Below are 12,776 nucleotides of genomic sequence, written 5' to 3'. Positions count from 1 at the left end.
AATGTTCGAACTTTTCCAAGACGCTACCGGACCAGAACAGGTTTTATCAAACTGCCGACTATGTAAACTCACAGTGGGCGGCAGATGCACAGGGATCCACGGTTGGTGCCGTAGATTAGCCCTTCCCCAGGCCGGGGCAGCCAGCGCACAGAGTTGAGGCTCACCGGAGGCTGGCCAACAGTCCCACCTGGCTGGCTCAAGTTGCCCACTTGCTGTAGCTGGCCACAAGACTGTGCACACCAGTCAAGCAGAGGGAATGAAACGTTCAATTTGAGACTTCACCAGCTGCTTCGTGCCTTTCCGAGTACAAGCATTAGCGAAACTCTACACCTGTCTTGTGTTTCTACCTCGGTCGTTGACTATTTTGCCCTAATTACAGTGTTTACCCCAATCTAATGCGCACATTTTTTTCAGAGAAACTGGATCGGAAAATTGCCTGCACGTTACAAAGTGTTTGATGCGTTGGCATCAAAGAAACATCATCGCCACCTTGCGATGGCGGCAGCAAGTTTTCGTGAAAGTTGCAGCGACTCACTGGGCATGCACATTAATAAGGACAAGAACGATCATGCTCGTGCACTGTATAGTCAGTAGCTAATAAATAGCGGCCACAGTGTCACGCTAAGCAATAGGCTGATGCGCACATCGCTGAATGAACTGGCTAAGTGGCTAGTTGAGGGTGTGGACCACCCTCCCATCCGCGATGGTAGTAAAATCAATCAAGAAATGTATGGCACGCCAGACAACATTTTGTGGTCAGCCGACAGCAACATGGAGCTCTCTCGACAGTGATGACGACGGACACGGCAAATAAATTTCCCTTCTGTAAGGCTAAATTCTGCATGTCTTGTTTTTTCTGATCGAAAAAACATGGGAGGCATGTTTTTTCTATTATATATCGAGGGCACATTACATTAAAGTGCACTTTTATTTGCTTACTTTAAACCCATGGAAATTGGGCACGCTGTAGATTTGGGGCCGCATGATAATCTCGCAAATACTACAACAATCTTCATCAGGACACGATGAAATCAATAGCCTAGCAATGAGCAATCTTATGTAATCAACCCTTCATTGCCAAATGAACATAATAGATTCTAAGGAAAACTTCACCAGTCCAATATATTCAGTGTTCCTCCTTGGTGCCCTTAGATCAGCAGGATAGCTAACAAAACTATTTCACATTTTACTGTGGTTAAGCACTTATGATGAGGTGAGGGGGCAGGCTGTGAGAGATTAGTGCAGGGTGAATTAGCTGATAAAAGACAGACAAGAAGGTGCCGGTAATCTACCACGACAATCAACCTGGCACTGGTGCGAGTCTCTCAAGAAACTGGGCGGCACTCACCGACGAAGAGGAGGATGACCCTTCAGCATCTGGCGGAGTCAGCTTGAAGATTTGGGCCACCACCTATACCATTAGGGATTGAAAAGAGAAAGATTAAAAGTGCCTATAAACGCAAAAGACTACCCAACCCAGTTGCTGCACACAGCAAGAAGAAAATATCTTTGTGTGATGTTGAAACATTTATTTTCAACAGGATTATCGCAGAGAAAGAGTTCCACCTAAGATCAGGTTGATCTTGTTCAGTTAAGTAGAGCACACACGGTACCAAAAGCATGCGAGTAATTTAGGGGCAAGAAAAGGCAGCCAACGCCGTGTTTTGCCTGCACAAAGCAGATGTTCACAGGAGTTTACGTGCTAGTGTCTTACAGTATCAAGTTTGCCACGTGTGACACTTCTTTCATGGGAAAGGCATAAAGAACACCACCCGAGTACTATGGACAACACAAACTCCCCAAAAAGAGAAGGCATTTTGAAACCGCAAGCATTTTGCACTAGCACTCGTCCAGAGTCAACTGGCTCCAATGGTCACTATGGCTACTTGCCTCTCTCTCCTGGGTGAAGTATCCCCGTGTGGCAGCGAACCCGACGACTAGGTACCGGGCAAGCGGGGACAGGCTGACCGAAATGGCGTTGGCCCCAAAGCTCCAGGTGTGTAGGAGGGTTCCGCGCGGCCGCAGAGAGTAGATGCACAGCGAAGCCCCCAGCAGACCACAGGGCACCAGGGCAGCCAGCAGGCCCCCGCCAAGGGCCACACTCGCATCGTTGTGTATCTTGCACCGGGGTGCCACCAGGCATGCCTTGGCTGCATTGCCCCAACAGGACACAGTTGGCGTACACAAGCATGTGACAGCAAAACAGACAATGGGGCAAGTTGGTTAATGTTCATGTGTCAAACAGTGCAACAGAAGTGTGAAGTACACAGGACAGGCAGGCACTGGCTGACAATTGAGATTCCTTATCGGGAAAAATAGTGAATAAATACAAAAGGCCATCCTGTAGGATGAGCGCCTACGCTCATCTAACAGGCACCACCGAGCTGAATGAATTAGACAAGATTTACTGAAAGAATCAGCAAATCAGGTCTTTATTTTGCAGGAAAGCAGTGCAGAAGTTGCAATTCCCGTCATCTCATGACTGATTAGCCCTCTCAGGGCCGAAGGCCTCACGACTTCCTTGGCAGTGCGGCCACGGCGCGCGTCTTCACCCGAGACACGCTTTTCACTACCGCGAGCACATTCGGATAATTCTTTAGCGAGTGAGTCCATCACGATGTAGTCGGTGCTCTTCATCCTCAGCAGCTTTGCAGTGAGTCAAAATGACAAATGACGTTTGCTGCAACAACTGCGGACGGACGCGCAGTTGCTATTAATACGATCATAGATGGCGACTACGCAGTTTAGAAAGCATGCCGTCGGCACGCACCGATTCCTAATGAAAGTTCTGTTTGTTGCAACCACTGTGGATGAAACCGTGGCCGCTATCAACACGAACAACATGGACAGCAATCTTGCAGTCCTGAAGGCACGCAGCTGATGCACGCACCGATTCTTCTTCTTCTTTCTGGGGTTTTACGTGCCAAAACCAGTTCTGATTATGAGGCACGCCGTAGTGGAGGGCTCCGAATTAATTTTGACCACCACGCACAGATTCAAAACAAAACTCGTGTTTGGCGCAACTGCTGTAGAGGAAACCGTGATGGCTATCGACACAATTGTGGGCGGCAACTACGCAGTTATGAAGGTACTTGGCTAACGTGGTCTTATGTGTGGCGGTAAACGCACGAACAAAGATAATACAAGTGTAATAGATCTATCGTTTCTAACAAATATAGGACATAACCACAGTGTAAGAACAACATAGAGAGGTGCTGACACTCTCCCCCCAACGCACGCGAAAGCACCGCCCGCTCGCGTCCACATTATGTTCAGCTCGGTAACAGCTCGGTCGGCGCCGTTGTAGAGGGCGCTGTGGAATGTGGTCCCACCCTCGGCGACAAGGCGCATGCTGCCGCTGCTGCATCTTCCTGCTTGCATGTGTGGCCGCGCTGTTTTGAAGGCACGCTTTTTGTTCGCGTGCGTTACACGAGCTTGTGTTTGGGTATGGTCGCCACAGGCCCTCCACAAAGGTGGCAGCGGCCTTATGAGGGGTGTCTGCAATGGGTAGAAAGTGCTTCACTCCGTAATGCAAGTCTGATACCAGACTTACGAGGGCAGACCCAACTATAGTGCCTACCGACCATGTCTGCGCCAAGCATTCTTTAGAAAATATGATATCGACGGCATATTACGAGGAGCTCAATGAAAGGGTGCTACTTGATGCGCCAAATAGCCCTCTTCTGTCTGCAAATACAGTTCCCACCTTATTTCGAAACTGTCCAAAGTACCTCACACGGTTAAATAAACCTCGAAAGCCACTCCGGAACAGAGAACCTCCTGTGTGCCACAACAGTTTGTGCAAATTTTGCTGCAAGTATGAGGTATACACAGGGTGTCCCAACTATCGTGCCCCAAGATTTAAAAATATGCAAATGCCACGTAGCCGCACAGAACCAAGATAATGTTGTTTGCCGTCACTTGGAGATACTCGGAACATATCTTGAATTCCGCCTAATTGCATTAGTCTTAATTATTTATTCAACTTCTCAAATATTATAATTAGATGAAAAGTATCAATGAAAAAATAGTAGAGCAACATGAAAAACTCCAGATACAGCTTTCTGTTGCTCAATACGTGCTACATAAAAGTGTTTTTCGGAGCGTGAAAGAAGCCCGCGAATACACGCAAAGTGCTTCGAGCAGTCAGTCTCGCGGCAATTTTGCGTGCATTCGTGACGTCGTGACCATGACATTGTTCACGCCCTGCACGAGACACTTTCATGTTAGCGAAGCATTAAGCCGGGTACACCTAATCACTTTAATTTGAAATAACGAATTTCCTTCGCACTTTGAGTTTTACTCATTCCATTATGAACAAAAATTTATGGGAAGCAGAGGAATGTCAAGCCGCCGGCGCCGCTAAGCTGAGACCGCTGACCGTGGCGCCATCTATCAGCTTGCAGCAGAGCTACTCGGTGCGCCCGCGTGCTGCTGAACATATTCTGGACGCTCGCGCGCATGCAGTGTCACCACCTAAATATTCTTACACCGTGGATATAACAAAGCTATTTTCGTTTCACAATCGTTTTGTTATAACGAGGTTCGACTGCAGAAACAACTGATATGCAATTACCAGGCATTTTTCTGATGCAAAACACTTTCGGGATTTGAAGTCCCTTCTGACTGCCATGCTGAGATATCACAGAAATGTACTAAAAAAAAAAAAAGGATTACAATCACACGACCTACAGCAGGCAGCCAGGTGCAAACAGAGTATACTTTTTAAGCTGATGTTAGGCTGTTGGAACTGCTTGTTCGGGTGTTGTTTGAACAATGCCTGAACTCTGAAGTGCCGACGTCTAATGCGATCTTGACTGCGTCAAACACGTGACGTCAGCAATGTAGGCAGCGTTGCGCAAATTTAAGCTTGATGGTTTCTACCTACATGTGAGCTTGACCCATTCAGTCCAGTAAGTGCACAGGCGAGCTTAATAGGCATGCTTGCTGTGGTTTCTGGCTGGTCGCCTGTGGACATGCACATAACCTCTATGGCCCTCAGTCTACACAGGCGCGTAACTTCTGGCGCAATCAACGATGAGCCACTCAATCAGTGACCGACTGTTTGGGACGGCCAACTGTTGGGACTTTCTGTCACAGTGACACTGCCTTTGCTGTTAGGCCATTAGGCTTACAGTCAAACCTCGTTCAAACAAAATGGGATATAACGAAGTAACGGACATAACGAAGTGAAATTCCCCTTGAAATATCCATAGAGATTCATGGTGCAGAACTTGCAATGATGGATATAATGACATGATGGATATTACGAAGTAATTCTGGCTCCCCCTTCAGCTTCGTTATAACGAGGTTTTACTGTAATCAGAGCTGCTTCGCCAGTTGTCGGTTAACAATGTTGCAGTTTCGTCGCTGAGAAATTACATCGACAATGAATGCCAGAATACGGGGGACAACCTGAATGGCGCCATTTTCCTACATCGTGCGCGCAAATGATATCCTGAAAATTGAGCGAGACGGAACGAGACGCCACGCAGAACCTGAAACTTTAAAATTCAGAAAAACTGGCACATGAGGGTGAATAAGCTTCTTCTTGTCAAGTTTCCATTCCTGTGTGTTAATCTATGCGCCTTACTTCATCCCAGTAATGCGAGCAGGCAGGACAACATCAGAAACACTGCTCACCATCACCAATGTCTGGCAGCTCAGAGCCAGTCATATCCCAGCATTGGATTCGGTGGGTCAGGTTCGGGCCAGTCTCGTACACACCTGGAAAAAAAAAATATGTTCGTTTATTCACTACTGGTATAAGTGACGGCTGACACATGAGCGGGTTTAGCATGGTGAACTGCACGAAAAATGACATTCAAATGAGGTGTTACCTAAAGCACAGAAAACCACCAAAAAGGAAGAAAGGTATGCAGTCGCCAAACAATAATTCAGGCATTGCAGCCCTGTCATTGGTCCCATGGACAATGCATAAGGACGAACGAAATTTGGCGCACCTTACAGTGCACCATTTGATAATTCGGACTCTGCCTGCATGACCGCATGATAATTTGGAAATCGAGTCGAGCACAAATACATAGCGATATCTGTTTTCACGCGTCATCGGTATGGTCGTCGGTCGTGTTGCTGGCGCCTTCTTGAATCTAACTACCGAAGCCTTGTTGATCTAGTACCAGCCAGTAGTCGCATCACAATTCCAATAGTCAAAACGAATCCGTAATCGCCCACAGTGGCGTGCCTCATAATCATATTGTGGTTTTGGGACATAAAACCCCAGAATTTATTTTTATCCCTTTCGTTAGTTCAAATTTCGTATATTTCGAATTCAGTAAGCATCCCCCCAAAATTCGAATTTCATGGGGACAAGCTTTTACTGTATACAGTGGAACCTCGATGATACGAATCTCACGGGGTCACGGAAAAAATTCATATTAGCCGAAATTCGTATCATCGAAACAGAATTAAAACTAGCTAAATTAAAGAGTCGAGAGGTGAACTCACTCAGGCACACATACGTAAAAAGCATTTACAGTATAGATCACTTATCACGTAACCGTTTATAGTGCAGAACTGGCTACAACGTGGCCTTTTCCGACTCCTGTTTACCCTCCCATAGATCTCCATGTATACGCATACCGCTTACAGTGCAGCCGGGTCAGACGAAATTGCGGCTTCCGCGGGAAAATCTCGCCGACAAGGGCGGTAACGAGCACGAGGTGCGCCCACCGATGGGAGAGGAGATCAACGAGGGCGATGCGGAGGAGGAGCGCGAGACGTGGAGCACGAGTCCAAGGGCGTTAAAGTCGTCACCGCGCGCTGTATGTGTGAGTTACATGCGAGTGAAAGCGCGCGGGGGACGCGCGCCTTCACAGACAGCGAACGCACAGCGGAGAGCAAACGCGACTTCCGTTGCGCGAAAGGCCGTGGGGGTATGGGAGGGAGGGAGGGGGGGCGACGCTGTGCTACCGCGCCAAATGTGTATCTTGCAACCGAGCGCAAGGGTAACTGGTGACGCAATCTCCCCACGCGAAAGGAGCAAAGCGGGAAGGTAGCGCGGGGGGGGGGGGGGGGCTCTTACTGTGCCAACTAATGCGTTCTTGTACTTTGCGCCTGCGCCGGCTGTCGGTGGTGTCGCGCGCACCGTATCTTAAAAGTGATCTCCACACGGCTCTGACCTTTGTATGCACTTACGCCCCTCAGTTTCCGTTGAAGCGATAGACCGCACGAACTTTCGCTTGCTGCGGCGGCCGCGCATGGGGAAGCGCAGCCGCCGCAGCGGCCGCCGCAGCGAGCGAAGAGACAAAAAGAAAAGCAACAAAAGCGCCTCCTCTTCAAACTCTTTGTGCCCAGTCGTGGCTTCCGCGCTGTCCGGCGCTGCGCCCGCGCCTCCGCACCAAAAGAGAAAGGGAAAATCCGCGTGACTGCGCGCTGTTCTCTTTCGCGGCCGTCGGTGGGGCGGTGTTTATTCGTATCAACCGACGCGGGTCGAAAGTCGATTCGTAACAACTGTTCTCTAGCACGTTGCAAAGTAATGGGGCTCGGCCGGGACCTCAGAAAAATTTGTATCATCCGGATATTCGTATTAGCCGTGATGGTATCATCGAGATTTCACTTATAGAGAAGCTATACGAAAGGACTACCCACGAAGTGGTCTATAGTACATCCTTACATGATGATCTAAAGGCACAGGACAAGCCAAGCCGAGCTGCTAAGTTCTAAATGCTGCATCTGCGGTTTATTGGGCGAGTTCCACGCATCCAGTGTTGGCTTATTTATGTTTTAAATAGCGACAATATCCTGGGCAGCTTCTTCGATTGTTATTGTGAATTTTCGGCAGTCAGTATCACCAGGCAGTTCAAGTAGAGCCAACTCCACCTTCGATGTCTGCACTGACGAGGGCGGCAATTGAGTGAGAGATGTGCCGAACAGTGACTGTTGCAAAGAAACTGGCTTTCATTCAGCCACTGCAGTGCAGCCAACCTCCGTTATGTTACCAGGGGATGGAGATTTGGCGTAAGAGTTAACTGTACTTTTGCCTATCTTAGCGACAGCATGACAATAGCCGAAATACGTACTGACCAGGTCGTAGTCAAGTGTTGTGTACGAGCAGCAATGTGTTGACAAGCTCTTTTTTGGCCGCTTGTGAAATAAAGTCACTTATTTTCTGTCAATTCCAATGTCGGACTCGAGATTATTCAGACTTTTCAGCAGTTCCCGTAAGGCCCGAATTATCGTTTGGTGACTGTGTGCAATACCATACACTGCACTAAATATGTACACAGTGAATTGTACAATGCGAAGAGGAGGCAGGGCACCAATGAGCATTGGTTAAGTGGACAGTCTACAGATAATGGCAGTGTGGGCACAGCAATTTGCATGCTAAGCACACGACGGCACTAGGGGCGCGATCTTGTACGCGTTCCAAAATGGAACGGGGGCGTTCCGTTCCATCGAGCCGCACACGATTGGCCAATTTCAACCGCGACGTTCAAATTGACCAATCGTGTGTGGCTCGATGGAACGGAACGCCTCCGTTCCATTTTGGAACGCGTACAAGATCGCGCCCTAGGTGCCAGGACAGTGGAATGCCAGAAAAGCATTTCAGCGGGCAGTAGGATATACTGTATAGACCACTTGTAACGTAACCGCTTATAGTGCAGGACCGGATATAGTGCGGTCTTTTCAGACTCCCGTTAATTTTCCCATAGCACTCCATGTATACACGTATCGCTTATAGTGCAGTTATGGGAAACGAAATACCGGTTACAGTGCGGCTGCCTGGGAGTACGGAAGTCAGCGGAGACGGCGAACGCACCCCTCAAACGGGCGCCCCAAGGAGTGCTTGAGGAAGAAAGACGAAGTGGAGGAGAAGGGCACGTGATGCGAACGAACAGGCAGTGAGGCTGCAACCAGAATCTTGAGCGCGAGTCGTAAAATATCCCGCTGCAGATAGCGAGTGAGGGCGACGAAACTGCCAAGGCCGGCCAACGCTCGCTTCACAATAACGGCAGTAAACGAAACTTCAGGGAGCGGGCGGCACTGGCACGGCACGGTGAAGGGCGCACGCGGAGACCGTGGAATGCGAGGGAGGAGGGCGTCAGGGAAGCGGATTTCGCCTCGGCAACTCCGCTGCTTCGATGGCTCCCCTCGCCCTCCCTCGTAGCTCCCTCCCTTTCGACTGTCACCGTGCGCGCCCGGCGCCAGCTCCACAAAGTTTCATTTTCTGCTGTTATCGGGAAACGGGCGTTTGCCGGCGTGGGCAGTTTCGTTGGCTGGCCTGGGACAGCCACAGAGTACCATACAAAATGGGACAGCGCCACTGCTTCCCTATGCGCCGTAGCCGCAGCGTGCAAGGTCAACACGTGACTAGAAAGTAGAGGAAGCGCAAAAAGGAGAAAGAAGGGTTCATTGCCATTTTCTACGCGTGGCTACGGTAGCGTGGCTGAGACGTCGGCACGGTCACGCATGTTCCTGCGCAACGCAGAATCGGCAACCTTACCATTTAAAAGAGGGTGAAATTTCCGCCGAATTTTTTTTCTTTCTTTCTATTTTTTCTTTTCGCGCGCGACATTTACTCTATGGCGGTGCCGGAGCAATGCCGGTCGGGGGCGCCGCCGCGTGATTTGGTTCGAATTAACGAGATTCAAATGTAAATTGAATGCAAACGTTTCAGCCGCATTCCTCGACTGTCGCAAATGCGTGACGGCTCGGTGCACATGTTTTGCATATGTATGGGCCTTGAAAATTGTTGCTTTGGTTATAGTGCGGTACCGCTTATAGTGCGGATAATCGCAACTCCGGCGACTTACGTTATAAGCGGTCTACACTGTACGCGGTGCTTTGAAGTGTAGCATGTGTGACACCATCATTAATCCTGAAGCAATAAAGGTAATGAGAATAAGTGAACAGGACGACACACTCGGCACAAATCTTGTGCAAGACACCGCTGCAATGATATAATTGCCCAAAGCGTGCATTCTTAGCTTCTTTTCAACCATGGCGGCAGTGCCATCATGTGAAGATAACGTAATTGCCTTGCTGCGCCTGCCTCCTCCTCTCCATCACCATTGTCCTGCCACTAAGCCCTTTCGACAGATTTTTTTCCCTCTTCACCTCAATACGCCTCCCCTCTCTCCCAGCTGCTTTCAATGATAATCCACAATGACAAACATACTGGAATGATTTGTATAATGCTATTGCATGGAAGTGCTTTTCTTTCCTATTACAGAAAATTCAAGAGCACACAACGCAGCATATGAATCTGGCCAGACCACCTCTACAGTAACTTTGTCAAATGAGGAAGCATACAGTATAATACAGTGTATTTCCATTAATTCGACTCCGGTTATTTAAATATTTTGGTTAACTCGATCCCAAGCGAAGGTCCCCGCCAGAACCCATGCATTTTTATGAGCCCAAACTTTCATGATCCTGAAATTGGCGTTCACCGAATAATTAGGAGTCGAAAACTCCTATTTTTAGCCTACCTTAGAAAGATTTTCAAGCAGGAATTATAGCTCACAATGTTTGAATAAAGTCAAACCTCAATATAACGAACCTCAATTTAACGAAATTCGCAATGTAATGAACTATTTTTATTTCCCCATCTTAGTTCTATTGAATTAATGAAACCTCAATATAACGAAATTCTCGATATAACGAAGTTTTTCGCTGCAAGCACAACTTCAATATCGAGATTTGACTGTACAATATTTACGCTACTAAAATGCGCGGCAGCTTTTTTTTTTTTCAAGCAAATAGGGTCTTAAATTTCTTGGCAGTGCCATCGGATATGAAACCAAACTCACCTTTGCAGCGTTTGTATGCTTTACCGCAGATGTATTGCGGCGAAACTGACTATAAAAACATGCGGTCAAGTTGACTTTAGGAAACCCGCTGCCATGTGCACATGTTAGACCCTTGGCCATTTTTCTTGCTAAAAAAGGGAGTGTGTGTCAGATTTCTACAGTATAGACCACTTATAAGGTAACCGCTTATAATGCAGGACCGGATATAATACGGTCTTTTCAGACTCCCGTTAATTTTCCCATAGCACTCTATGTATACACCTATCGCTTATAGTGCAGTTGTGGGACACCACCCACTCGTCCTCAAGATCAACGATCTCGATGGTCTAAATTTCTAAAAAAATGTTTTTCTCTCTGTGGGACACAAAATACTGGTTACAGTGCGGCTGCCTGGAAGTTCGGCAGTCAATCTAGATGGCAAACGCTCCATATATACCGTATTTACTCGAATATAACGCACACTTTTTTTCCAATAAAGCAGGTCCAAAAATTGTGTGCGCATTAGAATCGAATACAACCCTAAATCTGCGTTACCATATAGCCGTCGGCATTTCAAAATGACCGCCTCGCACGCGTGTCGAGCCTAGCTACCGTAGCTGCAGCAGTACACATGCTTAGGCAATAGTCTACCGTCTGTCTTCACGTTCTCTGCGTCTGCTCTATCAGCATGAAGTTCCGAGTTCATCATGACGCCACCTTTAAAAGGAAAGTGATCATGTGTGCGGAGACGGACGGAAATCGGGCCGCATCACAGGCGTTCGGAGAATCCAAAACTTGCGTTTGGGACTGGCGCAAACAGAAGGAGAAGATTTTCGCCAGCAAAGCAATGCGGAATTGTTTCAGTGGACTGAAGCAGGACGCAATCTGCGACGATCCACTTCGGCGATACGATCGCCTTGGTCCTATCTTGCAAGCAATCTGCGACGGGGAAAGTTCGCCGCGTGCAGTGTTTTCGCCGCTTATAGGTCGCGTTGAAGCGAGAGGTATGATAGCATGAAGGTCAATTTGCTCGCTGCCCTTCGTCACTCGAGCGTTTTGACAGTTTGTTTTCGCGGTCAACGAGCGAGATGTGTTCATGTTTGCTTGTGCGCGCGTGACCCCGTGCTTGTTAATTTATTTAGTAAGCGAATACGGAACCTAGAGCACGGCAACAGCGACGGCAGAAATGCACCTGGAGTGTCCATTATCACAATAAAATAGTTGTTTTGGTTATAGTGCGGTAACCGCTTATAGTGTGGATATTCCCGACTCCGGCGACTTACGTTATAAGCAGTCTATACTGTACTTTGTTTAGGTGGTTTATAGTAATTTTTACGTTAGTTTTCTACTTTGGACACACAGAAAGTGGGCGTGGTTTTGATTTGGGAGCATGTTAGAATAGGGTAAATGAATCAGTGGTGTGTTTTGGCATTATTTGTGTATATTATGCAATTCTACCTACCGGATGAGTCTAACAATTTTGTTAAATGGTACTAAACTCTCATGAATTAAGACATATTTGGCCACACACTGGTTCATTCAGCCAACCCACAAAAGGTGTCGAGCCTCACGAAAGAGCAAAAGCGCTTCCAGTGTCAAACCAAAACAAAGTGACAAGTCAGCACCACACAGTCATTAGCGAGTACTGTACACAAATGACACCTTTATGGTCTTCAACAAACATTGTTTCGCTTTTTGACAGCGGCTGCTGCACAAGACACCATGTAGGCTGCATGCTTTTGGAACTGAGAGGCCACCATCCACGATTGCGTCAACAGCACCGACCACTAATTCATCTGCAGCAGTAGTTTCGTTTTCAATGCAAGGAGAGCCATCATCCTCAGCCGCAGCCTATTTTACATCCACTGCAGGACAAAGGCCTCTCCGAGCGATATCCAATTACCCCCGTCTTGCGCTAGCCGATTCCAACTTGCGCAGAGTACGATGCCACAAACACAACGAAAGCTGTAGAGGATAAAAAGCAATTCTACTGCAACCTGCATGCTCGCAACAAAGCCACTC

General features: G+C 47.9%; 1 pseudogene; it reads right to left on the bottom strand.

The window, feature by feature from the left end:
• Positions 1-12,776, bottom strand: part of LOC119440051 (uncharacterized) — a 132,365-nt pseudogene that overhangs the window by 21,635 nt on the left and 97,954 nt on the right.

This window comes from Dermacentor silvarum, chromosome 2 (assembly GCF_013339745.2).
Source record: "Dermacentor silvarum isolate Dsil-2018 chromosome 2, BIME_Dsil_1.4, whole genome shotgun sequence".
Taxonomy (NCBI): domain Eukaryota; kingdom Metazoa; phylum Arthropoda; class Arachnida; order Ixodida; family Ixodidae; genus Dermacentor; species Dermacentor silvarum.
Note: the sequence above shows the minus strand (reverse complement) of the source record. Positions and strands in the feature narration are given on the sequence as shown.